This window comes from Phasianus colchicus, chromosome 2, assembly GCF_987193195.1.
Source record: "Phasianus colchicus chromosome 2, bPhaCol1.hap1.1, whole genome shotgun sequence".
NCBI classification, from domain to species: domain Eukaryota; kingdom Metazoa; phylum Chordata; class Aves; order Galliformes; family Phasianidae; genus Phasianus; species Phasianus colchicus.
The window spans coordinates 86,148,836-86,164,868 of NC_143437.1; the positions used below are offsets into that span (position 1 = coordinate 86,148,836).

Here is a 16,033-nt window from a genome sequence, read left to right on the forward strand (position 1 = left end):
AAAGGAACCTAAACTAATAATCACAGCAAAAACAGAGCAATATTTGAATGCAGAACAGAAAAATAAGCCTACTGTATTCTGAAGTTTTCTGTTCTAATAAAAATATAGATGCATTTTGTGACCTCCATGCAGTTATTAAAACCCTAGTTCTAATTAACTCCCCATTAAAAAACGAATATCTCATGTTACCCGTCTTACTATATTGTCCTATGAAGTTAGAAAAGGTACACAGGTAACTTTCTCAGACTAATTACTGTTTCAAAGGCAATCAACATCTGCCACTCTGTTGTTAGCTAATTACATTTTTCCAGTCATTAGTATTGCTCATTGAGACCTGACTGAATGCCCTTTAAAACCATTAAGCCTTTTTGAATTTTTTCTAAGTTGGTTTTGTTTCTGTAAATAAGATGGTAACGTTCATTTGGAGACATTAAGGAAATGATTCCCCCAGTAGGTTTTCTGATCTATGTGGTTGTTAGACAAATGATGAATTTTGCTCAAGAATGTGCTCATATCTTCTAGAGAAGACTTGCTGTATGCAGTGTATTTTTTCAAAAGCAATGGAATCTAGAGTTGAACTTTGGTTCCCACTACAGGAAACATTCTCAGAGATTTCATGATCTCTGGTTGATTAAGCCATTTATTCTATAACTCAGAACATTTTAAAATTAGTATGAATCTCAATAATGCAAATCTGGAATAAAGTTTTCGTTCTCAATTGGAAGCAATCTCCAGTAACTTTTGCATAAGAAAATCTGATTTCTTAATTTCTGCTAAAAGTGTATCACTTTCAAGTTTTGTTTGTTTTGACAGGTTTTTGGTTGGTTGGTTTTGTTTTGTTGAGTTTTTTGCGTATATAAAACATAGTAAGAAGCTTTCTTTAATACTCATTGAAATATATGAATGCTTTCTTTTCTAATACAATTGATTTTTCTTTGAAATTTAGGATATTTTACCATAGAATAACAAAATTTCTTGGGAAAGCATTTTTCAAGCTTCAGGCCTATACACCAGAAAAAAGTTTTGTAGGAGGAAGATCACACCAGTGCTATATCAATATAGGACACATATTCACACATCAAAAGGAAAAAAGAAAGAAATGGGTTGTGTAGTTGATCCTGTAAATCCTGCATGTTCTCAAAGAAGCTTTCAAGATACCATATAGAAATGGTGAAAACTTTCTGGTATCTTTTAGCAACATTTATATGAATGTGAAAATAGGATAATGAATAATGAAAATGCTTCAGTGGTCTAATAAGAGTAGAATTAATTTTGAAGATGTTTTTTATTTCTCCTTATTGCTTCCGTACACTTCCAATTTAGTTGAGGTATAGTTTCTTCTTATTAAATGTTTCTTATAGTGTTATTATAATGTGTGAGAATACCTGCTTATATCGTGTCTAGCACTGTTCTTGTACTGGATGCATTAGCTGGATGACATGACTTAACTCACTTAGTACCTTTGCTATACAATCTTGCATTACAGGACCTCCACAATGCTACCACCAAGTCAGTGCTTGTGAGCGATGACTGCTGAGCTGCTTGTTTATGCCATTCTGGGTTTCTTTTCTTTCCTTTTGCAGAGTAAATAGAACAAAATTCAACATAATTTGCATCTTTTGGGTTTTTGTTGCTTTAGGGTTTTTTTTTGCATTTGTTGCAACTAGGCGATCTTTAATGTCCCTTGCCAACCAAAGACATTCTATGATGTTCTATATTCACTCATTACTCCATATTCATTGCTTAGCTAGTAACTCATTTTATTTCTTCTTGAACTTATAACAGACCTGTAGAACCATTTGAAAAATTCAGTTGAAAAGTCTTTCACAAACAACTTCCTTTTCTCCTTGTTTTCCATCCTATTCTTCTCAGAACAGAGCTGAAAAGATAATTAAGGACAATCTCATTCAAATGAAATGTCACTATTTCCTGTTAATATGACTTCAGTTTAATATCATCACAGCATTTAAACCAATTGGCTTTTTTTTTCTTTATTCTGTATGATATTTTGAATGTTATGCAAGTTCTTAATATATATACTAGAATTTATGATTCAGAAATACAAACAACTGGGAAGAATGCTTTATTAGGATAGACTCCAGTTAAGCAAAGTAGCTTTATGACAGAGAATTCAATCCTGCTGATCTTATTCAAGTTTCACTCACTCAAAATCCATGCTGATACCAAGAAATGCAATATGAACTTCTTAATATGATCTGCAGTAAATTTTTTTATCATTTAATTATTTTCAAACAGAAGAGATATCTTTTAAAGACTGAATCATGTTATTCCAACCACTGCCTTATTTAGCAGGTGGTGTGAAATAGCCTTGTCTCAGGAAGAGCAATTTAAGATATTGCATCTTTTCACAGTGCTGAGAAGTCTATGACCTGGTAGACCTTTGCCCCCCTTTGTTTTCCTGCTTGTAATTGTCGCTGCCACTGTGAAATAGTGTTTGCATTTCTCTGTCAGAGACACTTGTTCCGAATGCCCCTTTCACTCCCATGCAAGTGGGTGCAGCTTTAGAGGAGCCCTCTTTATATAGCAACGGGCTAAAAAATGGCAAAACAGCAGATGAGGGTAGAAGATGTACCAGGAAATGAAGCACAGGATGTATTCTGAGCTGACATTTGTTATGAGACCTGAACTCTCTAATCTGTGGTGGAGAAACACCACCATCATCACTGGAATCCCACTCAGTATTTCTAGGCAATGGAATGAAACAGTTAGTCTAGTGTGTGCATGCTGTACACATATAAACGTGCCAGATTCAAATTGAATAAGCTTGTTACTATCATCTTTTGTCCATTATAGCTGTACTTTGCTATATCTGCATTACCTCTTGCCATGGAAGTTACTGATGTTTTATGTTTGATTAACAAGAGATATGTTTCATAAAACCGACAAGGAATTGAGGCTCCGGATAATATCCAATGCCTTCACTATATAGCATTGAACACAACAGGAATGGTCCCTTAAAATTACTAAAATTTATAGTGCAGGCAATTCTACAAATAGCAGCAGTTCTATTTTAGACCACTTTATGGATAATCCTGAGCTAATTAGGTATTTTTGTCTATTTTGAAAGTTTTCTTAACTAGCTTGATTAAGGTAAGAGACCTTACTTTGTAATGCAGAGTCAACCAAAAAAAAAAAAAAGTGTAAGAATATAATTAATGACCTACAATATACAATATTATATATATATATATATGCCATCATTTTCATACCAGGTTCTTCATAAAGTCTCATTTAGATGACTCTCTCATTCACAGCTCTCCCTGATAATACACAGATTCCAAAATATACAACTTCTATCTATCATGCATCCATTTGACTCAGGATGAAGGTCTGGAATAAAGTTAAGTGCATAAAGAAGGGAACAGCATATTGAATAATGAGGATAGAAGAAATAGTAAATAGCTGTTCTTTCCGTGAGCTTTCTGACACACAAAAATAAGCAGGAAAAAAAAAGAAAACCTAATCCATGATAAAAATTTCACCAAATGTATGCAAAATGTACCAAATGTATAAAAAATAAAAATAAAAAAATAAAAAAAGAGAAGGTTTTGCTGTCCATTAGTTCAAATTTACCTGATTTCAGAGTGCTTGGCTTACTTTATTTATTTTGCTGATCTGATAGTTTCACCTACTTAATACCTGCCATTATAGAAAAGTATCTCCAAGTTAATTGAAGGTTTTACACAATTTCCAAGTTTTGTGTTCCTGTAATTAGTAACATGAATTTAATTTTGGTAGGGAATCGAGAGTCCCAAAAATTGCTTTCGCAGCCTTTATGAAAATCTGTTTGTTTGGGGGAAAATCATGAGACATCCAAAAAGTTATCTATTGCCAACTCAGCTTTGTCCTACATCCTACAAGATGTACTGAAATAACTCTGTTACCCAAACCCACTGATTGGAATTCATTTTCTTCTTATGAGAAGTTACTTTAGTGTGGTAGCTAGGGAGCTATGAGGCAGAATCATCAACTAGCTTCAAGTACATAGCTTTGGCCATTATAGGCACCTAGGGTACCAGTATATTCAGTGGTGTGATCTTTGCTTACAGAAAAGAAATCAGAGTACCTAACAATCTTTACATGTACCTTATTTTCTCCATTGGTTGAAGAGACTCATGTATCTAAAAAATACCACCTTATTCCACCTAAATATTCAAATTATCTCTTGATCCACTGATTTTATTATGAGCTGGTTTTAGCTGGTTTTTCATAGACCTGAGTATGTTAATATTATCAAGAAATTAAACACAAACCAAGACTTTCTTATAGACCTCAATTCTCCCCTAATTAGCTTATTCAAGATTAATATAATTAGTACTCTGCAATAGCTCCATAAAGACAGTGTTGTTGTTAACATGGAGAAAAAGTATTGAAGGTAGCATTTCACAAATTTGTTGTGTTGTAAAAAGAAGTTATATGAGAAAGGTGAGATAGAATGATACCATACAATTTCCGTACAATAACATCATCTACACTGAAAACTAATGCCAGCATTTATTTTATTCCTTGTCCTCATTTTTGCTCTATTGTGCACATTTATTAATTTAGTCACCCTAAGGAGATGATCCCATGCTCTTCCATTCTACTTATGATTCTTTCAGGACACTGGAAATGTGTCAGAACTGTATAGGAAAATAATTTCTGTTATTGCTTTATCATAGAATCACACAGAATGGCTTGGGTACTCTATCCAGCATGGTCTTAAACATCTCCAGGGATAGGGCATCCACAACATGGGATGAGGCAGCCTGTTCCAACGCCTCAGCACCCTCTCTATGAAAAAGTTCCCCCAACATGTAATCTAAATCTTCCCAGCTTTGGTTTATAACCATCTCCCTTTGTCCTATCACTCTCTACCTATTTAAAAAGTTAATTTCACTCCTGTTTATAAGCTCCCTCTAAATACTGGAAGGCCACAATGATGTCTCCCCAGAGCCTTTTCTTTTTCCAGGCTGAACAAACCCAGTACCCTCAACCTATTTTCATAGGAGAGGTTCTCCAGCCCTCTGATAATACTAGTGGCCCTCCTCTTGACCAACAGCAGACCAACATGCACTGCATCTTTCTTGTGCTGGGAGCTCCAGACCTGAACACAGTACTCCAAATGGGACCTCACAAGGGCAGAGGACAAGGGGACAGTCACCTCCCTTTCCCTGCTGGTCACCACTCTTTCGATGCAGACCAGGATATTGTTGGCTGCAAGTACATATTGGCATCTCATGTTATGTTTTTCATCTATCAGAACCCCCCCCCCCCCCCCCCCCCCAAGTCCTTTTCCATACATATACATATCTGGGATTTCATCAACCCAAGTGCAGCACCTTGTGCTTGGCCTTGTTGAACATCACTCGGCTCACATGGACCTACCTTTCAGGTTTGTCCAGTTCTCTTTGGTTGGCATCCTTTCCTTCGTCCTGTCAATTGTGCCACTCAACTCAGTGTCGTCAGGGTGACTGATGATGCACTCAATCCCATCGTCTATGTAACTGATGAAAGTGTTAAAGAGTACTGGTCCCAAGATGGACCCAAGAGGGATACCACTTGTTACTTGCCTCTATCTGGACATAAAGCCATTGACCACATCCCTTCAAACCTATACGTCTCTAATTTAGAAATAAAGATGTGGTGTGGGACTGTGTCACTCATAGCTTCCAGAATTTTTAAGGCCATGTCTTTCTAGAGCTGTTCATCATCCAGACTAACCTCTTGTTACAGAGATGTTGTGTGAATCTACATAAGTTGTTTAAGATTAATATTAAATGTGATAAATTCTTTGTTCTTCATTGAATATGTGGCTAATTTAGTCTTTATTTTCAGAATTTTAGAGCTCTTAGCGAAGTACTGTACCTTTTGGGTGGTTCTCAAGGGACTGAATGTGTTCAGCATCTTTTGAAATAAATCAGTGGGATCTGAAACACTGAACCTCAGATTGGGAGTCTCCCAAAACCCTGAATTATGAATTATGAACCCACCATTAGCACCCTCTCCAGCATTTGTCGGCACTTAGACTTGCAGTGATCTTCCAGCCTATCAGGTGAGCTGTGGTATTTCTCTATTTGTTTTTAGTCTATACTAGAAGTGAGATAGTTTAGCGTGAAACTGAGGTAATTCAGTTTGAAATAAAAGAAGATTGTTTTAAACTTGTTCATCTAAGGTGTGCTATTGGAAGTGAGCTCATGTACAGAGGCATATGATGCATATGATATCTGTCATATGTGCTATCTTTCTGTGGTAAAGAAAGTCAATATTTAATCATCTTTCTCACAGAAATAACATAAAAATAATCAAAAATAATCAAAATATATTTATATGATATGGTGAACACAGAAGAAGCTTTTAAAAATGCCAAGTATTCTGAAAAATCCTCCCTTCTTAGTGTAACTTAACTCATTCAGATGGTAACATTAAAATATTTTGCTGATTATGGGATGTTAGTGAGGTTGGTGGGTTTTTTGTTGTTTTTTTGTCCTGTTCTCCATTTGTTTATCTTGAAAAATTTTGGTAACTTCATGAACTGTTTTGAACATACATTTTCAATGCTTATAAGGCTCAGTTACTGTATCATTCTTACTACAAATGATGAACAATGAAAACTGTAGGAAAGCAAATAATCTTACACCATATTACTAAAGTTTAAGACGGATAAAAGATTTGTTTCAGCTTCATATCCTGAAAGGTAGCTCTTCTGTGGAAAAATATAGGAAGGAGTCTCTTGTCCTCATGTACATATCTAAAGAACCTAATATGACTCTCCTTAAAAAATATATCAAATATGTCCTAAATCTTCCATCTTTAATACTAATTATTAACACAGTTAACTTTATTTTAATTGGTGGATTCATAAGACATCACGGTTCATCTGCCTCCATTTCTTTCTTCGTGTTTTCTGACATTCTCGATTTCATCTTCTCCCCTTTCTATTATGCCATGTTATTTTCCATTGTATAGCCTTTTTACACCACTTTAAGCACATTTTTCAGACAAGGTCTCAACACCATTTCCACATACCTCCTTGTAACAACCTCAGTGAGGTATTTTCTTGCAGGGACACCAGAGGCCTGTGCAGTGAGCAGCGTGCCTGGTTCTGTTTGTTATGCAGAGCAAAGTAGACTTTGAGGAGCTGAGCAAATAAAAGGCCTGGAAGGTTTTCACAATTTCTAAGTACTTCTTGACCCTAACATGTCTGCAGATTAACATGACTTATTTCAAATACTTTTTATTCAATCAAAACTCATTTTGTAATTATGAGCATCATTCCCAATGTTACATTCATTTTTCAGACACATGGTATGAGTCAAGTGTAAATAAAGAATTATGTCTTATTTTTTTGTTCTTATATCCTTTTATTTTTTCTTCCAATTTTCACCGTTAGTTCAAAATTTGGTCTAGCCCTTGTAACTTTACTCATACCTTGTAACTTACATAATTTTTACATTGCCAAGTGTGTTTTCATTCCTATCTTTTGCATTGTTTCTATTTTGTTCAATATTAATGTGACCAGAAGCAAGGAGTAGTGACCCTTGACTTTTGTAAAGTGAATTCATAAATGGAGATATTTCTTTCTGTATTTTCATTGGGATTTCACCTTTTGATGGTTGGATTATGAGGCAATGTGTATAGTAATTATTTTGATACCAAAAAAAATCCATGAAAATTCATTCTTTGGTATGGGAATTGATGCAAAAACCCAATCAATATAAAACTTTTTTTTTACCAATCCAGAGGTGGATTTTTGTACAATATTCTGTCATCATGAGCAATTGTTAATAAACACTCACTACTATACATAATAAAGCGTAATAGGAAAAAAAAAGAAAAAAATATTACCATTGTTTCCTTGGGACTTAAATTTTTTTGTTTTCCTTGTCATTTTTAATGCATTTTCCTTAAAACAATATGTAAGTATTATATTAAAAAATTATAGTAAACTGCAACAACACAAAGGTCTTAGAATTGATTCTACAAACCAACTGCCTCGGAGTTGTGCATTGTATCTAAATTTCTCCTTGAGATTTCCCCTATATTCAATGCAGGAAAGCCATTTGGGTATAAAGGATGATTTAGCCCGCCTTTAAAGATGTGTCAAAAACAAGTGTAATAAAATGTACACCACTGTTTAGAAAAGGAGACCAGATGGCTATCTTAGATTAAGTGAATGGTTTTTGGATAACTGAACTGGGGGTAAATTGATCCCAATTGTTACGGTTAAACTTATAAGGGAAAGAATTTTTAAATATCACATATGGGAGATAATTACATTATAAGCTGCAGATTACATATATCATATTAACTGTATTTCTTTAATTAAGTTGTGTATACAAGATCTGACATACATGCTTGTTCTTGGATCCTGAGTTAGATTTTGGGGTAAGCCTGTTCCATGCCCAATGCTCTGCTGTGGAGCAAGAAGTTTAGAAGAGCCCAGCTTTATGCACAAGAGCTTTACTGTGATAGAAGGTATTGTTAAAGACCTTCACTTCAAGCTTCCCACTCTCAGCGTTCAATTAATGAAAATTGGCCTATGGAATTTCCCAGAACTTTTATTTTAACTTCTGTGAACTTTGCCACTTTTTTCCTTTGGTAACTTTGTTAAATAAATGGGATTTTTTTAATGAGAAGTGAATCCTGTTGATGACCCTCAACAATTTTTTATAGATTAAAAACTCCCATCTCCCTTTCAGCATTGAAGACCTATCTTTGTTTTCAGAAGTGCTCAGTAGCCTACAGCTTTCGCTAGCCTCAGCTTCAGGATGTCAAAAAACAGGTGTCATCACTGTGACATAGAGATCACAATATCGTCACGCGAAACACCTCTTGAGCCCCTTGCATCTTTATATAGATAATGTGGAAATTAATATTACAGACTGTGAGACAGACAGCTGATGTTAATAGAAGTCAGAGAAATACTGAAGATATATGTATTACATTAATATTTCACTAATAGCTTGAAGTGTAGCTAAAAGGAGCCTAGTTTATTTTTTTAACAGCATCCTTAATAACTGGGATATGTTGCTCTTCTTGTGCAGCATAGTGATGATCTATGGAAAAAGGTAAGCAAATAAGAGGATGAATTAGATAACTGCATGCATTTTTCTGAAAGTAGACAATGAAATGTGGAGAATATTCAGCTTGAAGCTGATAGATTTAAGACATGGTGGACCATATTAATAATAAATATATCAAATTGCTGTTTAACAGTAGATCTTACCAGTGTGTTCTGCAGCTACCTTTGTAAACACTCCATAGCATATAAAATCAGATGGGTGATCACTCTTTGTAACACTGATATAGAGTTACTATATGCTTAGTTAGGATTTAATTTAGCCTGTAGGCTGTGCCTTGAACTCTCCTTCCTATAACTTTTAACATTTCTTGACCTGTCTACCTGACTCCACTCAACATTAGGATGAGGTTAAATACATTGTACTTTACTGTGTCTAGGATGACCAAACAAAAGTTTTGTTCTTCTGACATGAAAAGGTTTTTATCACTGAGGTCCACACTGCTCATCACCAAAAGTAACATCATTATGTAAAAGGACATATTACTAAAAGGGTATCAGGAGATAAGTGTGTCGAGCTTCCCAGGACATTTGAATTGTATTTCATGAAGCTATATGACATTGAAAGAGCAATTCAGTGTTTTATGCATGTGCCTGTGGTGGCTGTGCTCTTCCACAGCACTAGCTGTTGAGAATAACAATCATAAAGTCTGTAGGTTTAATTCAGGAGTTTTCCATCAACTCTTGCTTTCACACTGGCTTTCCTTCTGGCTTTGAGATCAATTCACACACTGAGGATTCAGCATTTTGTTCTTCAGTAGGCAGAAATGCTTTCATCTTATTCTTCTCTCTAGACAGAGAGGAAGTGCAGTCTGAGTACATGTGGAGCAATTGCACAAGTCTAACAGATACACAGGCAGCCTTATTCAGATATATTGTTATTGGATTAAGAAAAAAGTAAAGTAATAACACATGAGAAATAAAAGTAACTCTGTCACCATCCTGAAATATTCTTAACCATTCAGGAACACCATAAGAGAAGCCTGTATTCACTACAAATAATAAAACCGTAGCATTAAACTAATCAAATTCAAATCTGTTCAACAGCATAATTTCAGTGAAGAGGTACTTATGAAACACAAAATGAACTTCAAAATGAAAGGCTCATTGCTTCATAATCAAAAGCAGTCAGCTTTAAACATCAGCCAGTTAGATGATAAGTTTGTCATTTCTCACCTGCAGCCTTGGAGAGAATTTGCCTAAAAGGCTTGACAGACTTTAAACTTCACATAGCTTTTGGCCATTGATGACCCTCATTTTGGTATACTAGAAGTACTGGAAGGGTGGGAGGAGAAGCTGGGTAACAGTAGTTCTATTAAAATATTTTTGCATCAATAAAGTAGGGTTTATGGTGTGAAAAAATATATAGGCCCTGAAAAGAAGCTTCCACCACCTATCAGATCTGATTCTTTCTTGTCTAACTGTGTCTGGCTACACTGGGAGACTGAGTATCAGTGACTAATTGTCGAGGATTCAGGGATGTACAGGCATGCAGTACATCATTAAAAGCCAGAGATCAGGTAGGCTGAATTAAAATGGGAAGCTCTGAATGAATATATTATTTCTATATGCAATTAACAGCAGAAGTCAGAAATCATTGGCTTTTGTAAATTAGAACAATGGCAGCTCTCCAGTGAAAACATTTATAGTGGTTTTACATTGCTCTCTATAGGCAATGTGCAAAAGGGAGAGAGACAAATTAATATGCAGTAAGGCAGTAACAGAGAAACCTGTCTTTGAACTCTTCTTTCCTTTTAATCAGCATGAGTTCTGCTAAATAGAAAGAATTATGAGTAGGTGGAGAGCATCTAGGTTACTGAGGGTAAATCACTCTCGGGGGAATAACTTTGCAGTTTGAGCAATGGAGTCTGACCTTTACATGACTTGAGATGAACAGGTCTTCTCTGCTTTAACCCAGCATGAGCAGCAGTTGCAAGGCAGCTAACCTGAAGTCACACAACTGTCTTTTCCTACATGAAAGTCTCTTTTGGCAGTTATACCACTGTCCTGGATTAATTCTCTAATGCTGACTAACGTGTTCTATTTCACATCCTCAAATGTGGGATTCTGTTGGTATTTTAGTAATGTCTGATATCAGTGGAAGTCCCATTAAGTTTCCAAGATTCTTAAATTGCTACTTGGAGTTTATTTGTCTTGTAACTCAGGTTATAAAAGTAGCACCATAAACATTAATTGAACAACCATTAAGCAGCATGGCTGTTTGTTTTGGGTTGATAGAGGACATAAAGCTTCATACCCTGTGGTGGAAAACAATTAGATCCGATGATGAACATGCTATTAAATAAACCATTACCAGACTTCCATCATTTCAACTTTAGAAAATAGCAACCAGCTGTGGCTGAATCATATGCAAGTGATAGAAAGTTGTGTTTTAATTGTCATGTCATAGCCTGTTATAAATATTGTAGTTTTTAATGTTTTGTGCTAATGACAGTGACTAATAGTAGTCATTATCTCCATTCATTCTCATAAAAAATTTCTTGAAGAAAGGCTGATCATAACCAGAATGCCATTTAAAATTAAACTATGTTTTCCTAAAATAGAGAACATAAAGAACGTTTAAATACCAAGAGGCTGGCTAGCTAATTTATTTTGTTTTGAGCATGTTTGACAACTACAGCTGTTGTAAACTGTGTCAGGAGCTGAACTGATATTTCTTTCAAAAATATTTTTGGCACAATAATGTGTATGCATGTCATGTCTTCATGTGCTCTCTGTAGCCTGGGATAAAAGGTGAACTTCACAGTGGGATACCTGTGGCCAGAAAAAAATACAGTGCTGCCCCTGTAAAACCTTAATATTAATAACATTGAATGTCTTCATCCATTTCTTATTTCAATAATGCATTCTGCTTACTTGACAGGTACAGAGTACTTCATTATGTGCACGAACAAAAATGCTTAAATGGATGAAGCAGCTATTTACGTATGATAGGAGCTAAGTGGGACATTAAATTAATGCCAAACAAGTGAGTGCTCATTTTAGTTTTGTTATAAATGGCTGCAGCACAGCAGTAATGTGTTGACTCTCATGTGCTGACAAGTTCTATATTTCTTACAAAATTCCCTTAGAACTCAATGTGGAAAGACAAATTCATTCTCTGCATGATGAAATTAGCAGCAGATGCATTAATAATTGAATAAGAATCTCTGGAGAGACACCATAGTTCAGCAGGAAAATTGGTGACTGGCTCTTTTTCACTAGGGATTTCTGTGATATATATGCATTTAAATAAGCCCCGAGGTGAGAGACTCTGCATGTGGCTTTTGGTATTGTTTCTGCTTTTAGAAGGCCTTGCATAGTTACACACTGCTTGAGTTGGCAATGGGCATATGGCCTTGTTAGTCCCTCTTCCTCTGTGACTCTTATCAAACTTTCAGTCAAATTCAACACAAATCCTTTTGAATTTATTTCCAAAATATGAGTGCAAGGCTTCACTGTATGCAGGACACTTGCCATGGAACCACACGTCTTGAGTTCCTATAGAGCTGAAACATTTTCCTGTAGTGTAGCAAGCAATTTGAAAGAATCAGCAGAAAAGTATGCAGACAGTATACTGTCTTCTTCTCTTCCAAACTTTTACAGGGATTTGATTCTGAGTGAATCACATAGAATCACAGAATGGCCTGGGTTGAAAAGGACCACAATGATCATCTAGTTTCAACCTCCCCTGCTATGTGCAGGGTCGCCAACCACCAGACCAGGCTGCCCAGAGCCACATCCAGCCTGGCCTTGAATGCCTCCAGGGATGGGACATCCACAGCCTCCTTGGGCAACCTGTTCCAGTGTGTTGCCACCCTCTGTGTGAAAAACTTCCTCCTAATATTTAACCTAAACCTCCCCTGTCTTAGTTTAAAACCATTTCCCCCTGTTCTACCACTGTCCACCCTCATAAACAGCCATTCCCCCTCCTGTTTATATGTTGACATCAAGTATTGGAAGGACGCAATGAGGTCTTCCTGGAACCTTCTCCAAGCAAACATGAATTGCAGGTTCCAAAATTTGTATTCCTTTTGACAGTAAGAGGAAACAAGAAGATCTGCAGAAAAATTCTACTTTCAACAGATGACCCAAGGTCACAACACAAATTCTAATGCTTCAATTATGATAATTCCTCACACCAAGTAATATTAGGATCAGAAGACATTAACAAAATAGTTTGATGTCTAGTAGACAGCAATACCGCCCAGATAAATTCTCGTAGGTTTAAGATTGGTGTTTTATTGCACTAGTGCCAAGATACTGATAAAAATTTGAATAATCTGAGAATTTGTCCCAGTTGAAGGAAGAGTAGCAAAATCTAGCACAATGGTATTTGATTAACACCGCATACTTGTCAGCTCTGCTAACTGTTCTTGCAAGTTTCATTCACTTGTTTGGAGATGCATAGATGGAATTGACCTCTGTGTTCTGGTTTCCTTCAGTTCCAGGTTGTTTTACAAATCTCAGGGTCTGGAAGACAGAAAACTTTATCTTCTATTTGTATTCATAGAGTTTCATCAGCTAAAGGAAAGCCAATTTTAATCTTAGGTTTTGAACATGTTAATATTGGTTTGCAGTGTTTCCAGATGATATGATCTAATAAAGTTGTTGTCTTTTATAAAGTCTGTTTTTACAAATATGAGGTTTAATTTCTTCCTTTTAGATATTAAACTTTTTTATTGAATATGTATACATGTTATTTATTCAATACAGATTTGGTATCAGTCTTTTCCTAATCAAGATAATAAATTTAAAATCTTTTTAGTACAAGAAACATTTTAGAAAATTATTTTTGCTACTTGAAATAGGAGATAAGTCTAAGAGATTCATATTTGTTCAATGATGTACTGCCATGACTATTAGACACCTTGAAATGTACTGCAAGTGATGAAAGAACAGCACATTTTTTGCTTTTCAATGTCTGAACACTGATGCAGATGTTGAAGATCAGTATATACAATGAAGTCAGCATCCTAAAAGTGTACTGTGGTTTCAGCATCACCTCTTCTTTTGAGGTGCTTGAAACAAAAATGTAGAAAGTAAATTGGACTCATCTTTATTTAGCAGGCATAACTTTTCTGTATAATATTTTTCATTTGATCCATACATGTATAATATATTTTGTTGCTGTTTAGAAAAAAAAGCATGTCGATAATATCTGAGCTTTTAAGGAAAAGAGTAGATACATAAACAAGATTGTGCACTGGTAGAAGAGAAGAACATGCCTGAATTACGTACAGGAATAAAAAGATATAGATGAGGAGGAGGATAAGAGAGATGACAAGTCATTAACTATGGCTTTATGTTTCATGTCTCTGTATACTGTTTAATCCTATTAACTGTTCTCCATTCATTCTGTTATTCCCATGGAATAAGATTCTAAATCTGCTCCAGATTAATATTATGCAGCTTGATAACTATTGTAGCTTTCTTTACTAGGTATGCGCTTCATCAGAGGTGCCTTTGTTTATTCTTAACATTTGAAGTGATCGCTGAATTTCACATCTCTGGGAATTCTCATTCCTGTAGAAGCAAACAGATGTTTCTAAAGCTTTCTAGTGAATGACTAAACCAATGGCTTTTATTCAGGTTTTTCAGGTCACTAGATGTTCAAAATAGCAGAGGAAATCAAAAGAACCACCTGTCTTTTGCTATCACAGTAATTTTGCACTTGAGTATATGAGGCTAGGCTAAGATAAAAGGTATTGAGAAGACAAGGAGTGATTCTCTTTGAGCTCTGGCTTGGGAAGTAACAGTAAAAGTTATATTTCAACTTTTTTGTTGTTGTTTTTTTTTGTTTGTTTGTTTGCTTTGTTTTGGTTTTGTTTAAGCATCTTCAGTGCCAAGCTTTTGTCCCTTGACGATGTCGAATTGGATGCAGTCCTCTTCGAGGCAGAAAGATAAGTTTCTAATTGCCAGTCTGGTAGCCACTGCCTGGAGATCAAGTGGTATACTTTTTGCTTTATGCCTTCCCACTAATATTGATACTCTTGCAGGCCAGAAGTGCTTTTCCCTTATGCATTCACAACCTTCTTCAAAGTCTTCATACTTTCCCCTCTGTTGCCATCTGTCACACAGCAGCAAAATGTAATGCAATATTGGTGGGAAGGTTCAACCTCAAGTGCCATACCACCACCATCCGCCTCTGATGTCATTGCCCAATATGATAAAATAGGAGGCATTACTTTCAGGTCAGTCATTGTACGTCCCCACAGATGTGTTTACATGTTCTGAATGTCCTTTAGTATTTTTAGTTAATGTACTTCTACACTTGTCATTTTAAGAAAATACTTTTGAACATAGATTGTAAGTAAAAGACTCTCAAAAGATAATTACAGCTTGAAAGACTTCAGTTAGTACAGGGATTCCTGAGTATGAGTAGATTGTTTTAGTTATCCCCTAGATAACTGTATAAGAAAGTCTGTTAGGAGGTCAGGAATATCAAGATGGAAGATGGAAACACAAAAGTGTAGAAGATAGTAGATGGTTTTCCTTCAAAAAATTTGAAGTTACGATTCTCCGATGATGCCAACAACGATCAACTGAAAATAGGGCAAGGATGTTGTCTGGATCTTAACAGTGGCTACAAAGAAACTACACGTAATTAATTTAGAAATATCACTTGCTGCAAAAGCAGAGAACAGTGCAGACTTAAAATGATGAGTTGGAGCCACTCCTGCAAACTCTTGTGCCTAGATCTTTGCAGAAAGGCAAATGTTAACACATGAAGCCATCTTGCCAAGGCAACAAGCTGCACTCTGTATGGCTTGAACACTGTGCTTACATGAAGTTAAAGCCTCCAAGCTAAAACTAGCTTTTTTACTTGTTTGTTTCTTTTTAAGCAGTGGTCAGATAGGGGCTGGTAAGATAGGCATTATCTTCCAGAGTATTAAAAAAGGCGGTAAATTAGTAATGTTTATGTAAATAACCCAGATGACAACCATACTC

The 16,033-nt window shown here is 35.7% G+C and overlaps 1 protein-coding gene across 3 annotated transcripts in view; it reads left to right on the top strand.

Annotated features, from left to right (window-relative positions):
* Positions 1-16,033, top strand: part of KHDRBS2 (KH RNA binding domain containing, signal transduction associated 2) — a 342,378-nt gene that overhangs the window by 314,274 nt on the left and 12,071 nt on the right. The window contains exons 11-13 of one of the 3 annotated variants that reach the window (XR_016464483.1): positions 5,839-6,055; positions 11,967-12,071; positions 12,689-13,663. The gene's annotated coding sequence lies outside the window, so the exon portion shown is untranslated. Of the gene's footprint in view, positions 1-5,838; positions 6,056-11,966; positions 12,072-12,688; positions 13,664-16,033 lie in introns of those variants that run through there. The other 2 variants (XR_016464481.1, XR_016464482.1) reach the window with 2 other exon arrangements.